The sequence below is a fragment of the Diabrotica undecimpunctata genome, chromosome 7, assembly GCF_040954645.1.
Source record: "Diabrotica undecimpunctata isolate CICGRU chromosome 7, icDiaUnde3, whole genome shotgun sequence".
NCBI lineage: Eukaryota > Metazoa > Arthropoda > Insecta > Coleoptera > Chrysomelidae > Diabrotica > Diabrotica undecimpunctata.
The window spans coordinates 153891519-153917651 of record NC_092809.1 but is presented as its reverse complement, the minus strand read 5'-3'; the positions used below and the strand labels follow the sequence as shown (position 1 = coordinate 153917651).

Below are 26133 nucleotides of genomic sequence, written 5' to 3'. Positions count from 1 at the left end.
AAATAAGCTAGTAAATCGTACGCTTATGCTTACCTATATAAGTAGAAAAAAAGATACCTATATTATTTATATACCTATTAATTGTATTCAACATGAAAGAAAAGTGTTCATAATTACAGATACTTTCAATTATTAGTTGAAATTGTATACATTTGATTCTAGTACGGTCCTGAATTTGCATACATAACAGTTATATACACAATTCACCACTCACCAAGCGGCTGGCTAAAAAGATTATTTCTTTCACTATTAACTAAACATTCGATTAAAAATCTTACTCATTTACTGTATAATGTATACAATAATTTTTATTTCTTGCAAATAATATAAAAAAATTTTAGATCCTATGTTCTGCTGAAGATATAATTATTATACAGTAAGTTTCGAATTTGAGGCAAAGAAATAAAGAATTTTCAGCAGAGTACACGTTCTCGTTAGGTATCCGACAAAAGCTAGCAGAATACGAGAACCAGCGGTAGAACGGTTTATATACTTCGAGTATATAAGGGGAAAATAAATATATAACTCTCTATATACTATCTCCCTCTCTCTCTCTAGCACAGCTGTGAACAAAACGCATCAGTCTGCCGAGCGAGATCGTACTGTGCTTTGGATTAACGTTTCTCTCTGCGAAAAAGTCGTTTTCACAGATAATGACGATGGAAAATAAGGTTAGATGTAGCCGTTTCCATAAATGTGTCGGTTTTGTAACGTTAATTTATTCATTATTTTAAAAAATTATTGTGAGAACTAAGCGAAAACCGGCAAAAATGTGGTATTATATAGGTTATGTTTGTCTATAAGGGCGATTGTTGTTCGTTTTTGGACGATGGGAGAATTTAACAACTTGGCGTTTTGTTTTATTGCTTCGGTTTTGATGGTGAATGCCGTTTTTTCCTTATGATAAATTTAATTTATTGTTCGCTTTAGTGTTTAGCGTAAGTCAGTGTTTGTTTACATACAAATAGTTTGTTTACAATCCGCGATAAAGCAAAACTTTGTTCGGCACTTTTTTCGTTTTCTTTTCGAATCAGGTAGAGAAAATGTTTGTGAAATTCCCTAGTGAGCTGTGATGTCTAATCATTGTCAGTGTAAACAAAATATTGTGTTTCGGGTAGTGTTAAGTGAAAATTTGTGGATTACAGTGTTTTTGGAATACAATGCAGATTTGTTGGAGAATTTAAAATAACTGAAAGGTAAGTCTTTTTAAATTTAAGTCTGTCAAATTTTTCCACCATTTAAATGTTATTTTATTATGATGTTTCCAACAATTGAGTGCTTTGAAAACGTCAAATGCTGAACAAAACATGGGATAGATAATATTAAATTGATAATTTATATTTGATTCGTTTACATTATACCTGCATATTCGATAGATGTGAGAAAAAACATGGCTGTAAAGTGCAATGCAATAAATTTGACAAAATAACTTCCTAAATAGGTATCAAATATTTAAACAAAGCTTTTCTGTTTAAAGCTTCAGTGGGTCTTGTTTCCATCTTGTAATTTAGTTATTCCAAGCAGGTATATATACTAAATAATGTTATAGTTAACAATTTTGAATGCAATAGCATCCTACTTTTTAATTAGTTTAAGAATAATATAGTCTTGTATGTAAAATATATATTCACCAATCTGCAACGTTAATGGAGGATATCTAATAGGTAAGATCTTACAAATTTACTGTGTATATTCATTATTTAAACCAAAAGCAAATAAGTAATATCTAGTTATACTCTTTACGCATGGACATCATGTATTTAATCATACATGCTATATATAAATATGTATAATTTAGTTCCCTTATCGATTGCCTTCGTATTCCCTCGTTTTCTGATCTTATGCAATTATTATTTCTTTATTTTATGTTTATATTTAGTTCGTGTGTTCATTTACGAAATGATTCTCTGTGTATACATCTATGCTATTATCATACTTAGGCTTAACGCTTAACAACAGTCAACTATTTAACTATCTATGTTTTCTGGTTGTCTATTTCTTTTTCCTTCTATTTATTGTGTTTCTTATTGTATTGTATCTATTCTACTAAACTTTTATATATTTTTTGCATACTGGTTGAATTCTATTTATGATCAATTGTTTTATTGGTGGTATTTCGCATTTTCGTGTAATTTTCTTGGTCTTGTTTTATTTCTATATGTAATTTTTGCAGAGAATTTCCATTTCGTCTCTTTGGCATAAGTTTTTAGCTGTTAGTTTTGCACACTTAATATACAATTACTGCTAAATAATTTCATTTCGAAGTACCTATGTCATATCACTGATTTTATTGTTTTTGCAGATTTTGTTTTTCTTAAAGTTCCTTAGTCAAAGAATATAAATTAAAACATATGACATAAAAAATAAAACATCTTTTTATCCCATGAATTATGGTATATTTGTAAAATACAAAATTTATGTATAATTTACCAAAAGAAAGTTAAAATTATTGGATTATGTATTATGTTGACAGATGACGGCAACGGTCAATAGATAGCCATCACAAAAGAACTCTGAGAAAAGGTCTAAACTTTGTTGACTAGGTGCAATAAACGACCTTTTAGTTAAGGTTTATTACTTGCTTAGGTAGTAAATCTGTACTACAGATCCTAATAACATGCAGTATCCCATTATTTTGCTGTATTAATATTTAAAATATTTTAAATTGCCCTAAAGTGTGTTATTTGGTAGTTAGATCAGATTATATCTTCATTAAATCGCCATTAGTCCTTATCTCAATTGCCACTTCGCGACTTATTTCCTTGCGGGGTGAGAAACATTTGCATAGCTCGACACAAGTGTTCTTAATTGGTGACCTTCGTTCAGTTGTATACTGAAAAGTAATTAACTCTTGCTCTACCTAATTTAATAAGTTTTTTAATGAGGTTTCTATTATTGCTTGCACTTAATAAAAATACTTATTGTTTTGACTCTTTCTTTCTTTACGAATATTTCGAAGGTTTCGGTAGTCATTTATTTAGTCTTCGTTTGGAACAGACTTAGATATCCTTCTTATTCTGGAATAATAGGAGATCGGCAAATTGAGGCTCTTAATAAAGGTTAACTGGATTAAAAAAAGTTAAGGCTGTACTGCGTACCCGCGATATTAATCTCTCCTTAAGGACTTGTATTGTCAGATGTCATGTCTTCAGCATACTAATGTATGGAGTCCAAACATGGATATTTGCAAATGCCATTCGGCATTTTTTTCGTTTAATTTCCCATCGATAAAAAATGGACCGAAAATATGGTCGCCTAACATCCCAGTCCAAAGATTTAACTTTTGCGGATGCTGCGTTCGCACTGAACACTGAGGTGCTTATTTTTCCGAGAATAATACGTTGCAACGGATGGATTGTGTTTTTTATGTAATGAAAATGAAGATTCGTCAAAAAATAAAATACTTTTTAAAAAGTGTACATTTTCATTCTGTTTATCTAACTTAATTTCACAAAACTCCATCCGCCTAAAGTTATCTTCCCGAAACAGTTCTTGTGTTGGTTGTATCTTAAAACGGTGATACCCATTCCTTTTGAGAACTCGCTGGACAGTTCGAGCATTCACGTTAACTTCCCTAGCAATTTGTACACTTTTGACACTTTTTACAACTGTTTACACATCCCGAAGTTTGAAAATGTTTGAAATAGTATTTTTAACTGTTGTAACACTTGGTGGGGGTCTATTTTCGAAGTCAACAATAAATAAATCAATTACTTCGCGTATCGAATGACCCTGAAATTACGCAAAGAAGTAATAAAGGGATACGATCCCTGGCAGAACCCCAAAATGCATAATCACTATAATACGCATCTGTTAAGATGTATTGTTTGAGAGAAAGGACTTTGTATGCGTATAATAAAGATCTTCACTGATAACTCGAGGATATAAGGAAGATATACAATTCTGTGCATCTACGTAAATAAAGTTTGTGATATATTACCTAATAGAAATAGAAATCCATTCACGCTAACGAAGATAGCATAAGGTGAGGACATAAGGCAGGGGTATATGATTTCATTCTACCTTAGAAATGAAGGCCTGTTTGCCACCCTGTTTATGCTACATCGGAAATTAACTTTAAACCAGAACACAACAATACTACTACTAATAATAAGAATCATGAACTATGCATCGGTGTAGGCGTAGATATTATATTACACATAAATCCAACATAGTATAACCATAACCGTTCTAACACTCAAACTGCAATTATTTTGAAGTTATACGGAAGAACGGGACACAGTTGACGCATCTATTAACCAACGAAAATATTTAAAGGCAAACCACACTTATGAAGAATGACATATAGCTAAGATTTTACTATAATTAAGATACAAAGTAAACTAAGCCTAGCAGTCTTCTGCGATTCTGCAGAAATGGGATTCCATATGTAAAAATATAGGCGCTAATCTTCCAAAGAAGAAGAAAATAGTAAATGAAAGAAATCAAATGAAATTAAATTTATGCAGTCGATAAACTACATTTTTTATTTCCGATATTTCCATGAAGTATACTAGATTCTACAGTAGGTCATCTCTTGTTCAGACTCGCCACCGTTATCTTATCATCCTTAGGTTACGGTTTGGCTATTCCATTGTTCATGATACACTCTGTCCGGCGAGTCTTTGCACATAGGCTATCGTGAAATTAGTGAATTGGGAATATTAATTAAAGCTTAGGATATTATTCTTATTATTAGCTGATAAATTTCTAATTATCCGAATAAATAGAACATTAATGTAATAGTTAGTTGTTATCGTTTTAAAAAAAATATAACTTCAAGACTTAGAAATACATTTAAAATTTTAAATAATACGGACATTCCTCAGGAGGTTCTGTGAGTAGAAACTAGAAATATATTGGAGATTCCCAAAGTCCTATTTATGTACACACATACCTATGTATACATTATTCACACCTACTACATTCACATTTACAGACTTCAGGTTGGATTTCGGAAATCTTATTCTGCGCTTCTACGTATCGCTTTATCTAATTTAATTTCCGAATAGTTTCTATGAATAACTTGGAATTCATTGATTTTATTTTCGATATCGTTTATTGTAGCTTCCACATTCTCCAGGAAGTGGTTTTTTGTCTTCGTCGTTATCTTGATTCCACGGGTTTTATAAACATCGTCACTCTTAAGACATGCCCCCTCCATCTCAATCGGCTAATTTTAATTTTTTTATGACATTTGGTTCTTTGTACTTAAATTAAGCATTCTGTAAACACACTAATTATTAATCCCAAGCTAAATAATCGTGTGAAACAGAAACACTGGATAACAGATGGAACCCTTAAAATAATTGAGAATAGAAGAAATCTTTGTCAAAGTGGTGTACATATTGAAAGGGAAAAAGCTAGTTTAAAAAATCTCAACAAAGAAATAAAACCCAAATAATCAAAATGCAAATGCCACCTCATTGAATCTATCCATCTATCACAATATATGTAAAGAAATTGAGAGCCAATTCTATTTAGAAAAATACGCCACATAACAATAGACTTTACCAGAACTTGGGCAATAAAAGATCGCACAGGAACCCTCAGATCCAACAGAGAAGGTATAGCAAAGACACGGGGATTATATTGCTGGTATCTATATAAAGATAATTAAAGCCAGGAACTTGTTCACCAAATCCCTGTAGAAATGAAAGACGAATCTAATATACTCAAGAATAAAATAAGACTGGCGATCAGTAAACTTAAGTATAACAAAGCACCAAGTCCAGATATGATAATAGCAGAAATCCTCAAAGTCACAGAAGAAACCGGCATAAAATTGCTTTACTTGCTCTTTAACAAAATATGGCATTCCAAGCAATGATCTGACAACTGGACAAAATTTGCAATAACGACTATACATAAAAAAGGCAGCTTCCATAAATAGAACAAATATATAACCATCTCTCTTATCTCACATGCCAGCAAAATAATGCTGCACATAATAAATGACAGACTGAAAACTTTCCTACACAGAGAAATACCCGAAGAGCCAACTGGATTTACCTTCTGAGGAGAACACATTTTAAAAATCAGACAAATAATAGAAAAATCTAGGAAATTCAATATCCCACTATACTTACATTTGTTTAATCGATTATCGCAAAGCGTTCGACAGGGTCAAATGGTAACACTTATGGCAGATACTAAAAGAAGTAGGTGTACAAAAACACTCAACATTTTATGACATCAGACGCAGAAAACTTCGGATTCGGAGACGAAGAAATCCTTCATCCTATTGTGATCTTAAATTCCTTTGAGTATTTATTACCAGTTTTAATTGTTACCATGTTGTCGTTGAGATTTTTTATAATTACTATTAATTCCTGGAGTATTCCGGTTTATTTCACCGTCTTCCATATTTATTATGTTTTCTAGGAAGAGATTCATATATCATTATAACTCAATAAATGCTATGTGGACCAGTCTATTGTTCGCTGTTTTATTCAAAATTTCTTGTTGGAGTGTATGTATATATGTGGTCTGTGCACCACCTACTGTAAATCCTGCTTGGCGTTCTCCGATTATATGAATTGAACGATTTAAAAACGAATATGTCTAACTAAAACATCTACATCGATAAGCTTAACCGGAGAAATAGTTAAAAAACCCTAACTATATCCGGCAATGAATATGAATTGAAATTTTATTAAAATAAAATAGGTAAACTGTTAATTTTTCTTTAAATCGTTTAAATAAATTGATGTCACTTACGCTTTTCTAATACTTATGACTTGAACTTAGTGAATTTCAATATAGGCAATACTTGAATAGAAGAGGGTATCCGGTTGCCCCTCGCTGTATGCTTAACCTCGACGAGGAGGGTGAATTTGCTTCCAGGGCATGTAAACAGCTTTCAGACGTCGACAAATAGGGCCTGTAGCTTTTGCAGGCTCGCCTGTTGTTTCAAAACGACGGACGACGATATCTGGGCGTATTGTAGAATAAAGTTTTGATGGTAATAAAGATAAAACTCGGCAATGATTCAGAACATTAGGTAGATATGTGATCCTTTAAATCGGCGCTTGAAAGTTTATTTTATTCGGGTCTTACACTTGTATATATCATCATAAATCAATAACATCACCGTCTTCATGTATGTTAATATATTTATTATAATATTTCATCTTCCTTTTTATCGATCTTGATACTATTTTCTCATGTTCTATTTTATTCTTTCTCAGCTTCTGCTCCTTTCATTTATTGTCCAAAAAGTCGCGGAAATGCTTTTTTCTTTACATTTTTTAATAGTTTTTCATATTTGTGAATATCTTTGTGTTCATATCAACAGTTTTAACTTTTTTTGTGATATTTGTTATTTCACCAATATCATCTGCTTATTCTTTTGTTGTTTTTTCTTTCAGTGTAGTAGCCACTGCTCCCAACTATTTTTTTCTCCCATGTACAATACGATTTTTTAGCCGTGTTTCCAATTTCTGTGCTTAGTTCAATCGGGCATTTACTTTTTTCTTTGAATTTCTAGAAACTTTTTAGGCAATATATCTCAAGTTTATTTAGTCATATACTCAGTCCAATAAAGTTTTTTTAATGTGTTTCTTGGCATGTCTATTTATACTAATAGTAATCGTCATTTCACGTTTTCTTTCCGCTTAGCTTTCGATGGATTTAATATTAATAATATTATTTTTTCTATCGACTCTTTATTAAAAATAATTAAACTAGAGAAAAGCTACAAATATGGAACTAGGGAAGCAATTTTTAGTAGACTACAAATAAAGTAGTAGAAGTAAAAAATCAATCGAAAACTTCAAAACTAGCATACATAAGACTAAACAACAAGACAAAACAACAACACCGTAACAGACCACAAGCAACCCTAGCAAACAAATGTACTATATCGTTTCCTTGACTATCGTAACTTACTTAAATGCTAATAATGAAAACTTGAACTTACCTAGACCAATACTAGAATTAAGTGTTCAACATATACAAACTGTACAATACTGTGATAATATCATCAGGTTGACCAAGCTCAACCCTCTTCGCAATTCCAAAGAAGTACAATACTATACTCATACTATATACATACAAAAATGAAATTAGTCATCCAAAACCACACGTCGTAACTGGTCGAAAATAGTCGAAATCACGTGTCAATCATGAGTTCTCGGAAATTTTGAATTCGATTTTATTGGCGGCGTGTAAGAAAATAGGTACGTTTACCAAATAAGAAAATACTATTAAATAATATCAATGAAGAAAATACTTTTATTTTACAAGAGTCAATAAAAAACTGGAATAATTACACTGCCCAACAAAATGAAAAAATTCGGCGCTTGAGAAATACCGAATATTAAATATTTTTGATGCTCTGATTTCAAAAATGTCTTCTTTTTTTCACAGTAGTCTTTTTTGGAATCGATTGAATAATTTTACCATCGCTCGAAAAGATATGCACAAAGGGACCTGGAAATAACCAGACGCACTTACAGAAAATATGATAGATCATGTTATTGTAGACCCAAGACACCAATTGAATATACCTAATAAACGTCCGCATCAGGAGAGGACCAAATGCGGATTCTGATCACTACTGAGTCGAAAATAGGATAAGAGCCAGACTTTTAAACATAAAAAAGGAAATAGGTTCTAAACATGAAAGATTACAATCTAGAGGGACTTGAAAGATACGAACAAAAATAGAGAATCTTCTTCTTTAAGTGCCGTCTCCCGATCGGAGGTTGGATATCATCATCACTATCTTTACTCTATCTACTGTTTCTCTGAAGAGTTCTATAGAACTGCATTTAAACCAGTCCCTTAAATTCTTCAACCATGACCCTCTCCTTCTTCCTATACTCCTTCCTCCTATCTTTCTCTATCCTTCTTCTGTGTCCATGCCATTGTAAGCATCCTCCTGTAACACTACATTTCAAAGGACTGTAACTTATATATGTGTTCTTGCTTTAATGTCCAGCTTTCAAGTCCATATTGCAAGTATCGAAAACACGTAGCATCTCAGTGCTCTCACTCTCAGTTCTAATCTAAGGTCTTTGTTGCAGAGAATTGTTTTCATTTTTACAAACGCATTTTTTGCTATTTCTATCCTGGCTCTTATTTGGGTTGTTTGATCATTATTGTCTGAAATCCAGGTTCCTCCTAGGTATTTGTATTTATCAACCCTTTCTATCGGTATATTTCCCAAATGTATGTTTGTTGGTATATTTGTTTTCTTTGTTATTATCATGTATTTGGTCTTTTTTATATTATAAACAAGGTAGAACAAGAACGAATAACTGGTTTGATGACGAATGTCCGATTATAACAGAAAGAAAAGTCAGAGTATATTTATGGATGCAACAGGGGCACAGAAGCCGACAAGTAGGGGAGAAATATAAATAACTACGTAAAGAATAAATGAAAATCCACAGAAAAAAAATACAAGAATTAAGTAAGAAAACAAAGACTGAACAAAAGCAGAAAAGAATTCAAACAAAAGATGTGACTAGATAAGGAGGGTAATATCTTCACATAACAGCAAAAAAAAACTAAGAAGATAGAATTCCTGAATGCGTCTGAAAATGTGGTTATATTATTCTGTATATTATCTGTCTGTATATTATACAGACCGGGGATCTAACCCGGTCTGTCCAACTTGGTAAGCCAGCATCATAGCCACTGAGCTACGGTCTCGATGGAGTACGGTCTTAACTTCATTATTCCAAAAACGAAGTTGGTGGTAATCAGATAGTCAGCTGGGCAGTCTCATCTGCAAACTTAGTTGAAAATAAGCCAACTGATCCATAAAGTTGTTAAAAATTTAAATATTGAGGTTACAGTAAACGGCTCTGCGACGAAGAACTGCAGATATGAGCAAGAAAGACTAGAAATTTTGTCACTAAATTTAATAAATACATTTTTTTACGCGAATCTTACTCGAATTTTTACGCGCAATCATGATGAACAGTAGTAAGACCTGGTCACTTGCAATAAATTTATTAAACTGTGTAGAAGTATTCAAAATGATGGTATATTTACTAAACAACATTCAATAGTGTAAAGTTTCGTTGTCAAGACATATTCTAAGAGGCGACAAAATATAATCTCTTAAATATCAACTTAAGGGGCGAAATTAACAGTCGAAGAGGATCAGCTTCTAAAAGAAGGGGACGTAAGAAATAGGTGCGGTATACCTGATGTCCGCACAATACTATAGTGTATTTTTATGTATGAGAGAGTAATAAAACAATAAATTATGTATGCAAATCCCTAAACTGTTGATACGGGTGACTCAATGAAAAACAGATATTTGTCAACAAGTTTACAGAAGTATATAGGAAAACAATTTTAAATTGAGTATGACCACCAGGTATAAAGGTTGGAGCAGAATAGAATACAATAGTTGTGAGGGTTACTAATCCCTAAATAAGGTTGCCAGTGTCGGAGTGATGGATGTTAACAGGTACTAATGAATTTGCAAGAAATGTAAGATGTTTATTTTATTGGTTATATATAACCAATAAAAGTTTAATAAGAACCTTCCTATTTGCAAAATAAAGTTTAATTCTTTAGATAAAATAAAACGTTTTATTTTACTTATCTGAAATGAGTGCATTCCACGAAGTAAGGGTTTCAACAATCAAACATTTAATTCTTTAATTCCAGGAATCTACGACAGTAATTGACTAGATAATTACCTTCTAAACTTATTCCACAGAAAATGTGATAGTGGGTTTTTCCATTTTGTAGGAAGGTCCAAGTGGCGTATTCAAAATTCTTAACAGTTCACTAAAAGTAGGTACTTCAGTTGCTGCAAGGTGCAGTTTATTGTGTATACTAGTGTTATGGAAAATTTGGAAGTGCCGTGTAAACGCCGAAAAATTGGTCTTCTAACAGTTAATGAAAAAACATTAATATTTAATTGTTTTAAATCATTTACAGACAAACGTTTATGTGAAAGTGTTGATGAGACCGTTGAGTTAGTTAGCAGTACACTTGGTGTTGGGAAATCTACGATTTACAGAGTTATTAAAGAAGAGAAATGTGGTAGTTTTCAAATGCCACGTAATGCTCCAGGGAAACCAAAATTTCAAATAGAATATCATTTTAAAGAAGGACTTCGACGGAAAGTGCATGAATTCTTCTTTAGACAAGAATTTCCAACATTGGATAAAGTTCTTGTCTCAGTTCGAGATGATAAGGATTACCCAGAAATGAGTCGAAGTACGTTATGGAAACTTTTAAAAGAAATAGGCTTCCGCTGGAAAAAGAATCCCAGAAAGTCTATTTTATTAGAAAGAAGCGATATTGTCATATGGAGAAGACATTTTCTAAGAACCATAAAGGAAATGAGAAACCAAAAAAGAAAAATATTTTATCTTGATGAAACATGGATCAACGAGGGTCATACACCAAATAAATTTTGGCAGGATGAAACTGTTACAAGTCAAAGGCACGCTTTTGTAAATAACTTATCTACTGGTTTAAACCCACCATCAGGAAAGGGACGCAGGCTGATAATAGTACACATTGGCAGTTCAGACGGTTTTGTTGAAGGTGGTTTATTAACTTTTGAATCAACTCGTACCGGTGACTACCATGAAGACATGAACGCTGATGTCTTTCAAGAATGGTTCGAACAAATGATAGATCTTCTTCCTAAGAACTGTGTAATAGTAATGGATAATGCAAGTTATCACTCCAGACTTATAGAAGGACTGCCCACAACCAAGTGGTTAAAAAAAAGACTTGCAGAATTGGCTGAGTTCAAAAAATATTACGTACCATCCCGGATCTATAAGAAAGGAACTTTATTCGTTGTGTGCCCTTCATAAAGAAAAATTTAAAAAATACGAAATTGATGAAATTGCCATAAATCGTGGAATGACAGTACTTAGATCCCCACCATATCATTGTGAATTAAACCCGATTGAACTGGTATGGGCACAGATAAAGAGTGAAGTTTCAAGAAAAAATACCACTTTTAAAATTCATGATGTTAAACAGTTGTTTTTGGAGGCCGTAAATAATGTAAAACCTGAAAACTGGGAAAAGGCAGTAAATCACACTATTAAAGAAGAGGAAAAAATGTGGAAGCTGGACAATATTACTGATAAAATGATCGAGCCAGTTATTATAAATCTTGGTTCTGAAAGTTCATCTTCTGAATCTGATTTGGATTTGTAACAAGTAGCTGTAAGTTTTATATTAATATTTTTATTCATCTATTTAACATACCTTAGACGGTTTTAAAAACTCTTTTTCGCTTTTGTAATTTTTAAAAATTAAAAAAATGTGAATTTTTTAAAACCCTTTTTAATGTAGGCCAGTCAGTTCTAATATAGTGTGTGATAAAAGAGGTCACTTTTGTTTACATACACATAACACTTTATAACACTGAAATAATTCATTTATTTTTTACAATTATTCAAAGTAATTTTTCAATTAATCTTGAGCACGCCCATGGAGTGGTCGGAGCTACCAGTTAAAATTATGCTAATTACTCTCTCGTTCATAAAAATAAACTATAAGAAGCATCTTCCAACCAGCATAAAGGCTTTCACACTGTGTAGCTTACTAAAACAACTAGTCTGTTATTTCCTGTTTACTTCAGATCGCTTTGTATTGTTCTCAATCAATATTTTATTAATTTTGAATATAAATAATACATATTACGATTAAAATTACTATATATACATCAGAAATAATCATTTAAGTAAGTACGTACATTATCATAGATATAAGTGTTGAAGAAACTTTATATAAAGGTACGTGATTACCGTTCTTTGTTGTTGACCTTACAGTTTAACATAAAAAATTACAAATATCTTTATATAATTTACTTACCTTATCATTAGCTGAATCTGATTTGTAATCATCTTTAAACTCTCCATTATATATTTTATTCCGATCAATACCATTAAAAACGAATTCTGTCAATATTCCGAGGCGCGTGTCTTACCACCTGAATTCTTTTCCGTTGAATTGGTTTGTGTTAAAACTCCCCTATGCGAATTTGAACACTGTCCAAAGCTGATAAATGTTAGATGAGTAACAAGGAGTTGTCTGACTTCGTGTAGGGATGTTCTACTTCTTTATTTTACCTTTCCAATTATTTATTTTGTAAAACTGTCTACGAAAAGTTTGTTTGCAGAGTTTTCACAGTTCATTTTGCTTTTGTATTTCGGGAATACTTTTAAGAGTTATTCTTACATAATTAAGACATTCTATTTTCTTTTGTTAAGTTTGAAATAGTCAAAAATATTCTTGTTTTCTCAGAAAAAGAAAAGTAGAAAGAAAACAGAAGATATAAGAAAAAAAACATGTTCATCGTGCTTTGCTGGTGTTTTATATCACACACGACTACAGATACAATATGTATAGGAGCTTCATAGAGTAGTTTGTGCAGTAACAATCTCATTAAAAACCAAAACAACATCTGAGCAATTAGTAGGTAGATTGGGAGGTGTGTATTTGTCGATTCGAACGCCCACGGGAATATTCGATCGACCACTAGACGCCTCTCTATTCTAATACCAAATCTCTTCGTTGACCTATAATATCTAAATTTAATGAAAAGCCACCAAACTTTAATTTTGAACTTTGTCATTACGATTGTATAAGATTACATAACAAACAATTGTAAGTAGGTTGTATTTATATAAGTTGCAGTCGGTAGATTTTAGGGGATTTTGGTTTTTATACTATTGCCTATTTTTTTATTCCTTCCGAGTTGTTTCAGTCGGCGTCATTTTTACTTTCTTTTAGTAGCATTCATTTCTACATAAGCTGAATTCCAGTTTTCCACAGTGTATTCTAGTTTCAGATTCTACGTCTTCATAAAGATTTCTCTATTAATGTCTTCCTCTTTTCGTAGTGATTTTCTTAGTGTCTTTCTAGTTCTGGTTTAGGTTGCGTAGTTTAGTTTTACCGTTTATGTATCCTTTGAGAATCTATGAGCTTATTTAATTATTTTCTAATTAGTTATACTGTTGAATAATGTTATGACTTCACAAGAAACTAAACAAATGGGAAATAAAATAACGGAAGTTAAGAGCATAGCGCTATTTACCTAATAGTGGCGGGAAGACAGGATGCTGGGAACAGAAAAATTTTTAAATATCCTTCTGCCCTATCTCAGACAGAATGTGCTTAATACGAATGAAGGGAGAAAAAAAGAATAAACTTAAGTGTAATTAACATACATGCCCTATCCGAGGAAAAGATGATGAAACAAATGACCTGTTCTACGAGCAACTGCTGGATCAATATGAGTATCTACCATAACATGATATAAAAATAGAAATTGGTGATTGTCATGCAAAAGTGGGGAAAAAAGCTATGAAATAAATAAAGGGCTATTAAGTATCCCAGAAAAACGCAGATAAACTAAGAATAGAGCAAGTGTGGTAAACCTCAAAAGAGGTGATAACTATAGCAAATGATAAAATTATTCCATGAAAGCAGGGAAAAATTTGTTTGATAAAGAATATCTTGAAACAGCAGAGGAAAAGAAAAGATTTAGACAATTGGCACTAACAAATAATACTGATGGTATGAACCAGAGCTACAAAGATCAAAGAAGAGTAATGAGAAGGATTTGTAGACATATGAAAAGAGAACATAACGAAAAAATAATACAAGAAATAGAAAAAAGATTTCAGTTCTATCAAGAAGTTAAAAAAATTGAAAGGAGATACCAGAATTACAATTCGTACATGAAAAAAGAAGTTGGAACACTCACGTGTGAAAAAGAATAAGTGATGGGAATATGTGAGAGACATTTTAGTGAACAACGGAATGGGTAAAATACAAATGAAAATGAAAATTTCCTTACAGAGGATGATCTCGTCATAATACAATTGTCTAGTGAAGGAGAGATTAAAAATATAATCAATGAATTCAAAAATAACAAAAGAACGGAAGAAAAAGATGGAACTACAAAAAAGGATGTAAAGCCTTATCAACAGGATATGGGAAAGAGGAAAATATGCCCAAAGCTTAGACCATAGCTTTATTATGCCCCATATACAAAAAGAGAGATAGATTGGCATGTGAAAATTATAGAGGTGTTGCTCTGTTGAATAGGGGAGATACTCAACAGATTTGCTGAAGATAAATTAGATTTTAGTCGTTTTTAGAGTTAATAGATCAGTGGCAGGTCAGATTTTTGCACTAAAAGAAATCCAGGCTACCTGCTATGAACATAAGGTAACCCTTCATGCGCTGTTTAATATTATAATCAAGGGTATGATAACAAAGAATAGAATGTATAAAGCACTGTGCTCCTTGGGCATGTCCGCAAAACTGGTTATGTTAGTAAGAATGGCACTGAAGATACCACCAAATCATTTAGTATAGAGAGAATTCTTATCGGATGAATTTGAAGTGAACAGAGGTCTTAGACAAGGAGATCCCTTATCTACGGTGTTTTTTAATTTGGCATTTTAAACAATAATCAGAAATAGCTGAGTTAAAACAACCGGATCCATTTTTAACAATGAACATCAATGTGCGGCCTTCGCTGACAATCTTACTATTCGAATGAAAATAAGAAAAGAATTTAGAAAAGTTCATAATACTCGGAAATACAGAGCAAAATGAAGAGGGATATTTTACTTTCTTATCTAATGAATCAAGGTAATATAATTTTGAGACAGTGGTCCATTTTACACATCTGAAGGTAATTATTAAAGAGAAAAGTCAGGAAGAATAGAAACTGAATGCTAAATTGGCAAAGGAAACTAAAAAGATTTGAAGCCTAAGACTAATGAAATTCAAATATGTATTAAGAAAAATAAAGTTAAGGATATATAAAACGCCAATGAGACCCACATTGACGTATGGTAGTGATTTGTGGACAATGAAACAAGCAAATACGGTGAAATTGGAAAAATGGAAAAGGAAAATGCTCTAAGCTATATATGGAGGTAAAAACACAGTGGAAACTGGGTGCTACGGACAAACAGGGAGCTAGAAGAACTGTATAACGAACCAAGCATCAGTCGCTTCATAAAGGCATAAAGAGTGAGATGGATGGGACAAGTGATGAGAATTAAAAGAAAGATGATGTTAAAGATGATCCTAAAACGGGGCCCAATCACGAAACAAAGGAAAGGACGACACAGAAAAAGATGGTTTGATAGCGTAAAAGATCTCAGAAAAAAGGAAATTGATGGTTAGGAAGAAAGAGCAACAAACATGCATGAATGGAGGAGAATAGTAAGTCAATTTAGTACACAAGAAGCATGATTGGACAAGAAGCCACCCCACTTGATATAAGTTTTGTGATATATAAATATGATATGAATAATTGTGTTTTAGTCCTAGGCCTTCGGACTGTTAAGCTTTGTAAATAAATAAATGAGACAATAAAAAACTGAGGTAATAATGTAAAATGGAAACGGTCAAACAAAAGTATACTATAAAAAATGAAATAAAGGGGTAGATAAAGCTTTGAAGCATAAAGAATCAACAAAAATATAGTAAATATGATACAGACGGTTAATATTAACGGAATAAAGATAACAGTAAAGAATGAGAAGTTCCCACGCTCCAGATGAAAATGCCTGATGAGGTATGAATCCTAAAATTGGTTTGAAATGTTTCGAGGATTGTTTGACAGGTTCTTAAATGATCAAGAAATTTCATAAGAATAGAGATAATGCTACATCCTAAAGATACTACCAATAATAGTCTGATTTTACATAAGACTTACGAAACCTACAGAAGAATATCATCACATTAAATATTACTGTAGAAACAAGAGTGAAAGAAATACATAATATAGCTCTAATAGATTTGTTTACTGCAACAAAAGGTTTAAGGAAGGTTGCTTGTTATCACCCATTGTAGATAAGGTTATCTATACAGATTCTTAAAGACTTGAATGAGGAGATGACGTAATGTATTCAATGAGCAACGAACCTTAAATTATCTTCTATGACAAAAGACAATCAGAACAGAAACAAAAAATCTATAGAGTTAGAGATCTATATCAATAGATCAAATCGTTACAAGATAAGGGATGAGATTAATCTCGGTTCTAGTCTCTTTTGACACATCTCTTTTCCAGTTTTTCTTTCATTTTTATTCTTTTTTATGTTTAAGTAAATTTGTTGTGTCGATGATAAAATAAAACAAATAATAGGGTCTATAAAATGTATTAGAAAATAGTCTTTTATTTACCTAGCTAATATATGTTAGAAAATATTTTTTTACGATAAGTAAGTAAAACAAGAATTTCATACACCGTTAATTTGACAATCCAGTTAGGTATTTAAGCTTTAACTTGACATTTAACTAACCCTTCAATGAAATTAAAACCAAGGGATACTAATTATAAACTTGTTCTGGACTACTCCGGGACCCTCAATCAAACCGCATTAAAATGATCACTTTAGACAAACTTTTCACATTTTGAAGGGACGCCGTAAAGGGTGTGTCTTGTCGCGAAACATCAAAGTCAGGCTCTTTTCATTAATAATATTCGCTATGCAAATGACGTAATATTATATAGGTATCAGGGAAAATTCTCAAATCATCTTCAATAAATACGTATAGAATTTTAAATGATGTGAAGATAATGAAACCATTTGATAACCGATTAATACTTTGATGTTAAAAAATGCCAGTGCTTCAATTTAATTATCATTTTATTTGCAAGACACTACACACAACGCAAAAGTCAAAGGATATTTTAATAATTTGACAATACAAATGACCGAAATTTCATGACCATATAAATTTGCTTGTACTATAATTGTTGATACAGACGACCCTCACTTCTTATCAAAAAAAAAACGGATAGCAATACGTGTTTTAGAATGTTTTTTATATGGGACAAAAAATCGATATTTTTATGTTTTGTTTATTTTTAATTTTAGTCACTTTCTACCATTTTTGCATTAGGTGAGTTAAAGATATTGTCTTTTTACCATGCAACAAGATTTAACGTTAGACGAGATGAATAGAGCCGTGGGCCTCCTTCATGCTGGTATGCGACAAACTCAAGTTGCTGACCAGCTCGATGTCTCCCAAAGCGTCGTAAGTCGTTTGTGGCGTCGGTTTAGAGACACTGGGAGCCCAGCCGAGCAACATCCAGGACGTGGTCGCTCTACAACCGTTGCTCAAGCGATATTTAATTTTAAATGCCACGAGGCAGCCAACAATCACAGCACCCGAGCTGGTTAATGAATTACAGCTTGCACATAATGTAACAATTAGCAGCAGTACTGTGAGGGATCGTCTCCATGAAGCCAATCTTCGTAGTCGGCGACCACTGAGATGTCCACCTCTATCTAGAGGCAATCGCGCTGCAAGATTAACCTGGTGTCAAGAGTTTCAGAATTGGACTGACAATGACTGGGCCACAGTTTTGTTTAAAATGACGAGTCCAGATATGGATTTCATCTAGATTCTCGTCGTACAAGAGTTTGGAGACGACCCGGAAATGGAGAACGATTACGACATAAGTGTATGCATACAGACGTGGTACATTAATGGTATGGGGCGGAATCATGATTGACGGAAGAACTGACCTCATTTTCCCACGTGGCTTTCTCACAAGTCAGCAATATTTGGACACTATTCTTGAGCCTTTTGTGCGCCCGTTTGCTGCTGCTGCTGTTGAAGAAAATTTTTACCTTATGCATGATAACGCCCGACCACATGTTGCGCATATTGTAACAAACTGGTATGATAACAAGGGTATTGATGTATTGCCGTGGCCGGCACAATCACCGGACTTGAATCCCATTGAGCATGTATGGGACATGCTCCAACGAAGAATTACTCCACATATGGGCAATATCTACAATAAGTTTCAATTAAAAGAGCTTCTGAGGGAACAATGGACACAACTAGCTCAAGCAGACATTAACAATGTGATTCGGAACATGAACAGTAGATGTAGAGCTTTGATAAACCAACGTGGTGACCATAGTTTATTTTAAGTTTATATTTCGTATTTTTGACATTTTATGGTGGTATGTGAAACATGGGTGGTTTTTGACATATTAAACAACAATTTAAACTACAAATTTTATATTACTTTTTTTGAAGTTGATTACAGATAAAAAGAAAATACGTCTGTTTATAAAAATAATATCCCTAGACTTTTGCTTTGTGTGTATATTTAGAGACGTATTATAAGCATACCTACTAGAAAATAAAACAAACTCAAATGGTAAATTGCTTATAGTGTTGGGGATCAATTCAATACAACAGTTAAAATAAATATTTTTTCGCCACTACAAGACCGTTATCATAATTATATTCGTTAGTAACTCGAATAGAGGATTAATTAGATAAGACAGATATATTAGTTCCTCTTTGTTAAATACAAAAAAATTGTACACAGACAACTGCATTTTTATCCAAACATGATTGAGTCTGCTTTAATAGATTACATAATTATAAATAATATTTTGAACTCATATCGAAGGACTAATGTCAATGTTTGTTTTATTTTTTGAAAATAACGTTTGTGGTCTACTACCTAAATATAGACATTAATTAGATTCGTTGCGGTTTGTTACTGATTCTATTTTTAAAATATTGAACAAGTTGAAGACAACGAAATTATTTTTATATTTGTTCGCACCGCTGATGGCTTGCCGCTATTTATAGTAATGTCGAAAATTTTCGTCCCCTATTATGTATTTTATTGGCTCTCTATTCATATGCAGCTGTATTTCCGACCTGATTGCTTTATTTTTACCACCTGCTGGCGTCAAACATTTTTTGTTTAATCTAAACACAAAAATTAACTTAGGATAGCAATAAAAATATGGTTATTAAAAAAAAATTATATTTTTGGATTAATAAAAACAAGTGATGGATTCGACCGTTACTTGAAACAGTTAATTTTATCTAACAATAAAACAGTGACAATTTTGGTTTTCAAAACTTTCACAAAAATGAATACCTACAATTTAAGTATGTATGTACAATACAACTGGACTTTAAAAGAATGATTATGATCTAGAAGTGCGAACATAGAATCTGTTTTTCTATTATTTAAAGTCTTTCGGTGTTCTGCTATACGTTTTTTAAAATTTCTACCAGTTTGACCGATGTAAGTTTTTAGGCAGTCGCCACATAGTCGCCAGTCGCCGTTTGTATACACCACTGTGTAAGTGCTTTTTCTTTTGGCTCCTGTTGTTCTTAATACATTTGCTTAAGTTGTTGTTTGTTCTGACAGCTGGTGTTATTCCTTTCTTTTTATGTGTTTGAAATCATAATTATATCTTTAATAATGGGGAATACCATTCTTCTTGGACTTCACTTAGTGAAGTAACATAACAAGGAAACCATAACCAAAGATAAAAAATAGATATCATTGAGAGGTGTGACTTGACTTTTAAGTATACAAACATACGTCTATTACGAGGCTGTCCAAAAAGTATCTAACCCTCATTTATAACTTTGTGTCAAAATCTTGTTTTTTTTAGAACTTTTTAGAGCGGCAGTCAACAGAGTCCACATAGCCATGATGATTTCCAACCTTCGATAGAAGATGGAACTTAAAGAAGAAGTCAAAATCTACCAAAATGCCCTACGGCTGGCCATACACTGCAGTCCCATTTTTTTATTGCTGAAAATGATGAAGAGATGAACTTTTGCCAATCTCTTAGAGAGAGGAAAGTAAAATACAAATAAAAGCAAAGTAAAAAATAAAAGACAAATAAACATTCACTGGGAACACTGACAGATCTTCTCTTCAGAGAATGATCAGAGGACAAAATAAAGAGATAAACGAACTAATAAAAATGAAACACAATCAGAAGGAAACATGGATAGACTACTTTCGACCCCTATTTGCTAAAGGTGACGATAATGAACCCCTAACACCAGAAGTGATGGCAAACGAAGAAATAAAAATTGAGGAGGAAGAGGTAAAGAAAGCACTAAGGAAATTAAAAAATAGAAAATCACCAGGAGAGGACAGAATACCGAACGAACTCATAAAGTACGGAGGACCAGATCTGGCTAAACAACTACTAAAAGTAATCCAAAAAAATAATAGAACAAAACAACATTCCTCAAGAATGGAGATCAATAATTCTAATCTCTTCAAAAAGGGAGACAAATCGGACACGAAAAATTACAGAGGAATTAATTTATTAAACAAAACACTAAAATTAACAACCAAAGTGATAACAAATAAACTGAATAAAATTATAATACTTGCAGTAAGGTTTTAGGTCGGGAAGATAATGCAGCGGCTCTATATTTACAATGAGGCAAGTGCAAGAGAAATCATTAGAATACAACAAACCGGCATATCTTTGTTTCGTGGACCTTAAGAAGGCACTTGACTGGGTCAAATTAAATGACGTTATCCACTTATTGTACCCAAGAGAGATACCTTTAGGAATAATCAAAACGATTCAAAATAACCAAAACAATACAGTAAAAGTAAAAGTAGAAGAAGATATAACCGACCCTATTAAAGCTAGCAATGGGACAAGACATGGAGATTCCCTGAGTCTTCTATTATTTAACCTTTTTATGTATGAAATAATAAAAAAGGTAAGGACAAAAAAGGATACAAAAGGGGAGAAAAAGAACTTAAAAAAATTGCCTACTTCTAATAAAGAAGTAAATAACAGACTATGATGGCCAACTCAAAGATTAACTTTTTCATCTTCAAGGACCCTTTTCTCAAACGCTTACTCTTCCACATGTCCACAATCAAAAATATTTTTCTATACACATCTAAGTCCTTCTATACACCAACATGCTCTTCCGCATCCTCTGATTATATTTCTTCTGTAGATTTTGTTTCTTTTTGTATATATTGGACCACTTTCTGACCACACAACGTGATTGCCAAATGTTTGCCTGTTCTAAAAGATTCTCCACCCTATCCCTTCTTGTGGTTTTCATGGATTCCATCCTTTTGTCCTACGTATACCTTGGCAAAACTGCGATTCACCTCTGAGTACGTTATAATCCGTTTTTATTAGACGACTCATTTTATGTTTTGTATTCAAAGTTAGTCGGCGTGGTCATTATTATTTTTATAAATTCTTTTACAAAACTAAGACAAAAAGTATCAAAAGCTAAACATTGATAACCTTAATTTATTTTGATATGTTTATAATTTTCTATTATTTATAATTGTTAATATATAATGATTTCTACAGTTAAAAGTGAACATTTAAATAGAACCAAATAACTCTTTTTCCACCTTTACTTATAAAGTTCCACACCTATTTATTGTCTTCTCCAGTCTTCCTATTTTAAATTCTCATAATTTAATAGGATTAATTATTTAGAATAATAAATTTTGGCGCAATCTTAAATCAAACATTTATTTACCTATTAATAAAGAACAAACAACGGGAAAATTTACCCTTGGGTTTTGTTCCCCCAAGGATAAGATAAGATCTCTGGCTCTACACAAAAACTGCGAACCACAACATTTTGGAACGATTCTTTGTAAATGACTATTATCCCAGGCGCTCAGATTGCTGACGAAAGACAGATGCGACTGGTCTGACATCAAGTCGGTAGTTTAATTTCGTGACTTTTATAAATTACCGGAGCCCTACGAAGAGGCTTGACAACATTTAATACAATTAAGGTAGTCATTCAAAATGATATATCGCAAAATGTTTATACAAATAATTTTCTGAATTTTCCAAAAATATATAGGTAGAGATTAATATCCATATTAATTATATATAAAAATATAATTTCAAATGGTAATACAAATGTTGTTGCCGTTAATATTCATGAACTAATTGTTTTATTTCAGCAAATATTGCAATATTTATTTTTGTGCAATTTCTTTGAAAAACAATTTTTTATTTACATGAATATACCGGGAACAGATAAACAACATAAGATACAGTGGTTTTTGGAAATAGTCTTAAGGGTCTTCAGGATATAATGACCAAAGTTACAGTGGCAAATCAGAGATATCGGCTCTCCTTAAACGTTAAGAAAACAAAATATCTGATAATCTCCAAAAATAAAAGCCAATTGGGACAACGAATCCTGATGAAACAGTCAGCAGACCAATAATGAATAGGCGGGAGAAACACGACCTGATACAGAGAGGACAAAAAGGATGTTAGAAACAGCAGAGATGAAAACACTTGATGGTTATACAACACTATGGGACAGAGCTAGAAGTACAGATATACGACGTAGATGCAGGGTGGAGAACATCAAACACTGGGTAAGAAATAGAAGAATAGAATGGAACTTACTGGAGGCAAATTGAAAAACAGACATATTCATATCTACATAAAAAGAATAAGAAGAAGAATCCTGATTGGACAATGGATAAAGACTACACATATCTCGGAACAACTATCAGTATAGAATGATGCCATTCTCTAGATATTAGTTGAATGACAGAAAAGCCAGAACCCCATTTCAAAAAATGTATAAATTGTTTACTTACCCCATTTATCTATGCCTATAAAAATAGACGGCAAGCAAGCAATTTAATTAAACCCAGCCTGTGAGACATGTTCACTCCTAAGAATTACGTTCGGGTGTAACAATTCATTGGAGGGAGGTGTATTAATTCGAGTAAAGACAGGAGTCACTATACCGCGCTCCAATAGGCCAGACCATCCCTTTCCCCCCTATAGCACTCTGATGCGCGATAGGGGCCCAACTATCAGCCAAATGCTCTTCATGTGGGAGTCCTGGGTAATAGAACTCCAACATGGTTTCCTAAGCTAATCAAACTCAGGACAGCGCATTGTCGCTATGATCCTGTTATCTTAATGTGGCTTATTCGCGAACTAAAAATTGCTTACTTGGGCCTCAAGTCTCCGCTCTGAGCTAGGCTCAGTTCGGAGATTTGGTGCTCAAGGGGTTGGGACCTACGTGCCCGTGATTTGGGGTTTTTGTTATTTTTTTTGTTGGCTTGCGCCGGTTTTTGGTTAGTATTTTTTAATTTTTTTGGTGGACGAGGTCGTTTTTTATGTGTTTTTTTGGTTTTTTTGTAGGTTGACTGAAACGGAAAAATAATAAATAAAATGTTTATATTACAATATTGAAAAAATATGGCAATATAAAGTTTGTCCACTTAAAGCAACCCACGCTTTTCGTTGCGGTTGTCCACGAGTTTTTTCGAGCTACGAACTGTCTTCTTAGTGTGCTGTTATGTTGTTTGTGTACGATTTCTCTGTGGTGTTTTGTTTTCTCTCTGGTTTTTTTTTTTGTTATTTTCTCTCTAGTATGTTTGGTATTAATCGACTATTTGTTGTTTCGGTCTTTTGTGCTTCCATCTATGGAAAACGTCATACCTCATCATCTCTCGCATTATGTGACTTGGATGGTTTTCTACCTCTGCGAACTTTGTCCTTGCTTTTTCTTTCATAATCTCAGTCACTCTGATTTGCTGCAATTCGTTGAAGAGGAATTTTTCTGCAACGTATCTCGGTACGTTGGCTGCTTCTCTTAGGCTGCCGTTGTGTGCCGCTTGTATTTTCTTCTTGGAATATTACATATGTGTCCCCATGCGAGAGATGCATATGTTAGTATAGGAAGAATTATACTATTTAATAATTTTATCTTCATTTTTATTCTTATTTTTCTTCCTGCTAGGCCTCTTATTGACTCTTTGTGCATAATTACTCCGACGTATTTCGCTTCGCTTTTCCACTCGATGGGGTTGTTTTGCACAGTCACTCGTTCTTCTGGTTGCTGGTGCCTCTTTTTGAAAAGTACAGCCTGCGTATTTTCGTAGTTTAAAGCTATTTTTTTTTTTAACTCCAGTCTTCTATGTCATCTAACACTGATTGTAGGTTGTTTATCGCGATGTCTATGTTTCAATGTTTGGCCGCTATCGCTGTGTCGTCGGCATATAGACTTAGTAATGTACCTGGTGTTCTAGGTATGCCTGCTGTGTATATTGTGTACAGTAGAGGTGACAGTACTGCTTCCTGTGGTACTCCAGCCTCCGGGTTTCCGAGTTCGGACAGGACCTGTCCTATTCGAACTCTGAAACTACGATTGCTTAAGTACGAAGAGTCTTGTCATTGCTCCACTGTAACCGTATCCTCCCAGTTTATAAATCAGTCCTTTATACCAGAGTTTGTCGAAAGCTTTGCTTACGTCTCAGAAGGCAGCTCCTGTGTATTTTTGTTTGTCGTTAAATCCAGCTGCTATGTACTTTTAAAATACTTTTGTATTAACGTCTTACCAATAAACCATCTATCTATTTGTCGCTCAGCTTGTATATTTCTTATTTTACTTTGTGTGAGTTCTTTTCTGATTATCTTTAAACTCTTGATTTGTTCTACTGTTTGAATAACTACATTAGTAATATATCTTCCTATCTTTTCTAATTTCGCCTGAAATTCTTTTATTCTGTTTTCTATTTTCTTCTTTGTTTCCCTTTTATTTCTCGCTTAGGTTTCGTGGTATTTTATAAGAGCATACAAGATACAAAAATCTTTACTAATCTTTTCGCTTTTTCTGTCATTTTTCTTGCAAAATTTGAGTTGTGCGATTTTTTAATCGAGTTTGTTATTAATTTATTGTGATTGTTGTTATTTAGAGGTTTGGGACTAGTACTTTGTAGGGTTTCGTCTGTTTCGTCTTTTTTATGTGTTAGAAATTATTAAAAAGTAATAGAATTCCATAATAAGAAAATTCTTTTATAATTTTATCAGATATCAAAGACTCATACAGATATCTTCTTTTAATTGTTCATAGTTTAGCGTATTATTTGAGATGATCATCTTGGTTTTTAAATGGGTAATATTGTTATATCACTCAAAAATAAATATCAATATAAATTATCTCGGGAATCGCCCATTAACAAAATTATAAGATACGCCGAAATTGATCCTTAAATTGAGGACTTTCATTTGGCACTTAGTATGAGGTTAACATGAAATCACTATTCCAACTAAAACAGTAGATAAGGTGAAGATCATTCAATTATAGTGTATTTTTATGTATGAGAGAGTAATAAAACAATAAATTATGTATGCAAATCCCTAAACTGTTGATACGGGTGACTCAATGAAAAACAGATATTTGTCAACAAGTTTACAGAAGTATATAGGAAAACAATTTTAAATTGAGTATGACCACCAGGTATAAAGGTTGGAGCAGAATAGAATACAATAGTTGTGAGGATTACTAATCCCTAAATAAGGTTGCCAGTGTCGGAGTGATGGAGGTTAA

The 26133-nt window shown here is 32.8% G+C and overlaps 1 protein-coding gene across 2 annotated transcripts in view; it reads left to right on the top strand.

Moving 5' to 3' along the window:
* The first annotated feature begins 602 nt into the window (after positions 1-602).
* The window catches only part of LOC140446048 (uncharacterized), a 423658-nt gene continuing 398127 nt past the window's right edge, over positions 603-26133 (top strand). For both annotated transcript variants that reach the window (XM_072538562.1, XM_072538561.1), the window contains exon 1: positions 603-1196. The gene's annotated coding sequence lies outside the window, so the exon portion shown is untranslated. The remainder of the gene's footprint in view (positions 1197-26133) is intronic.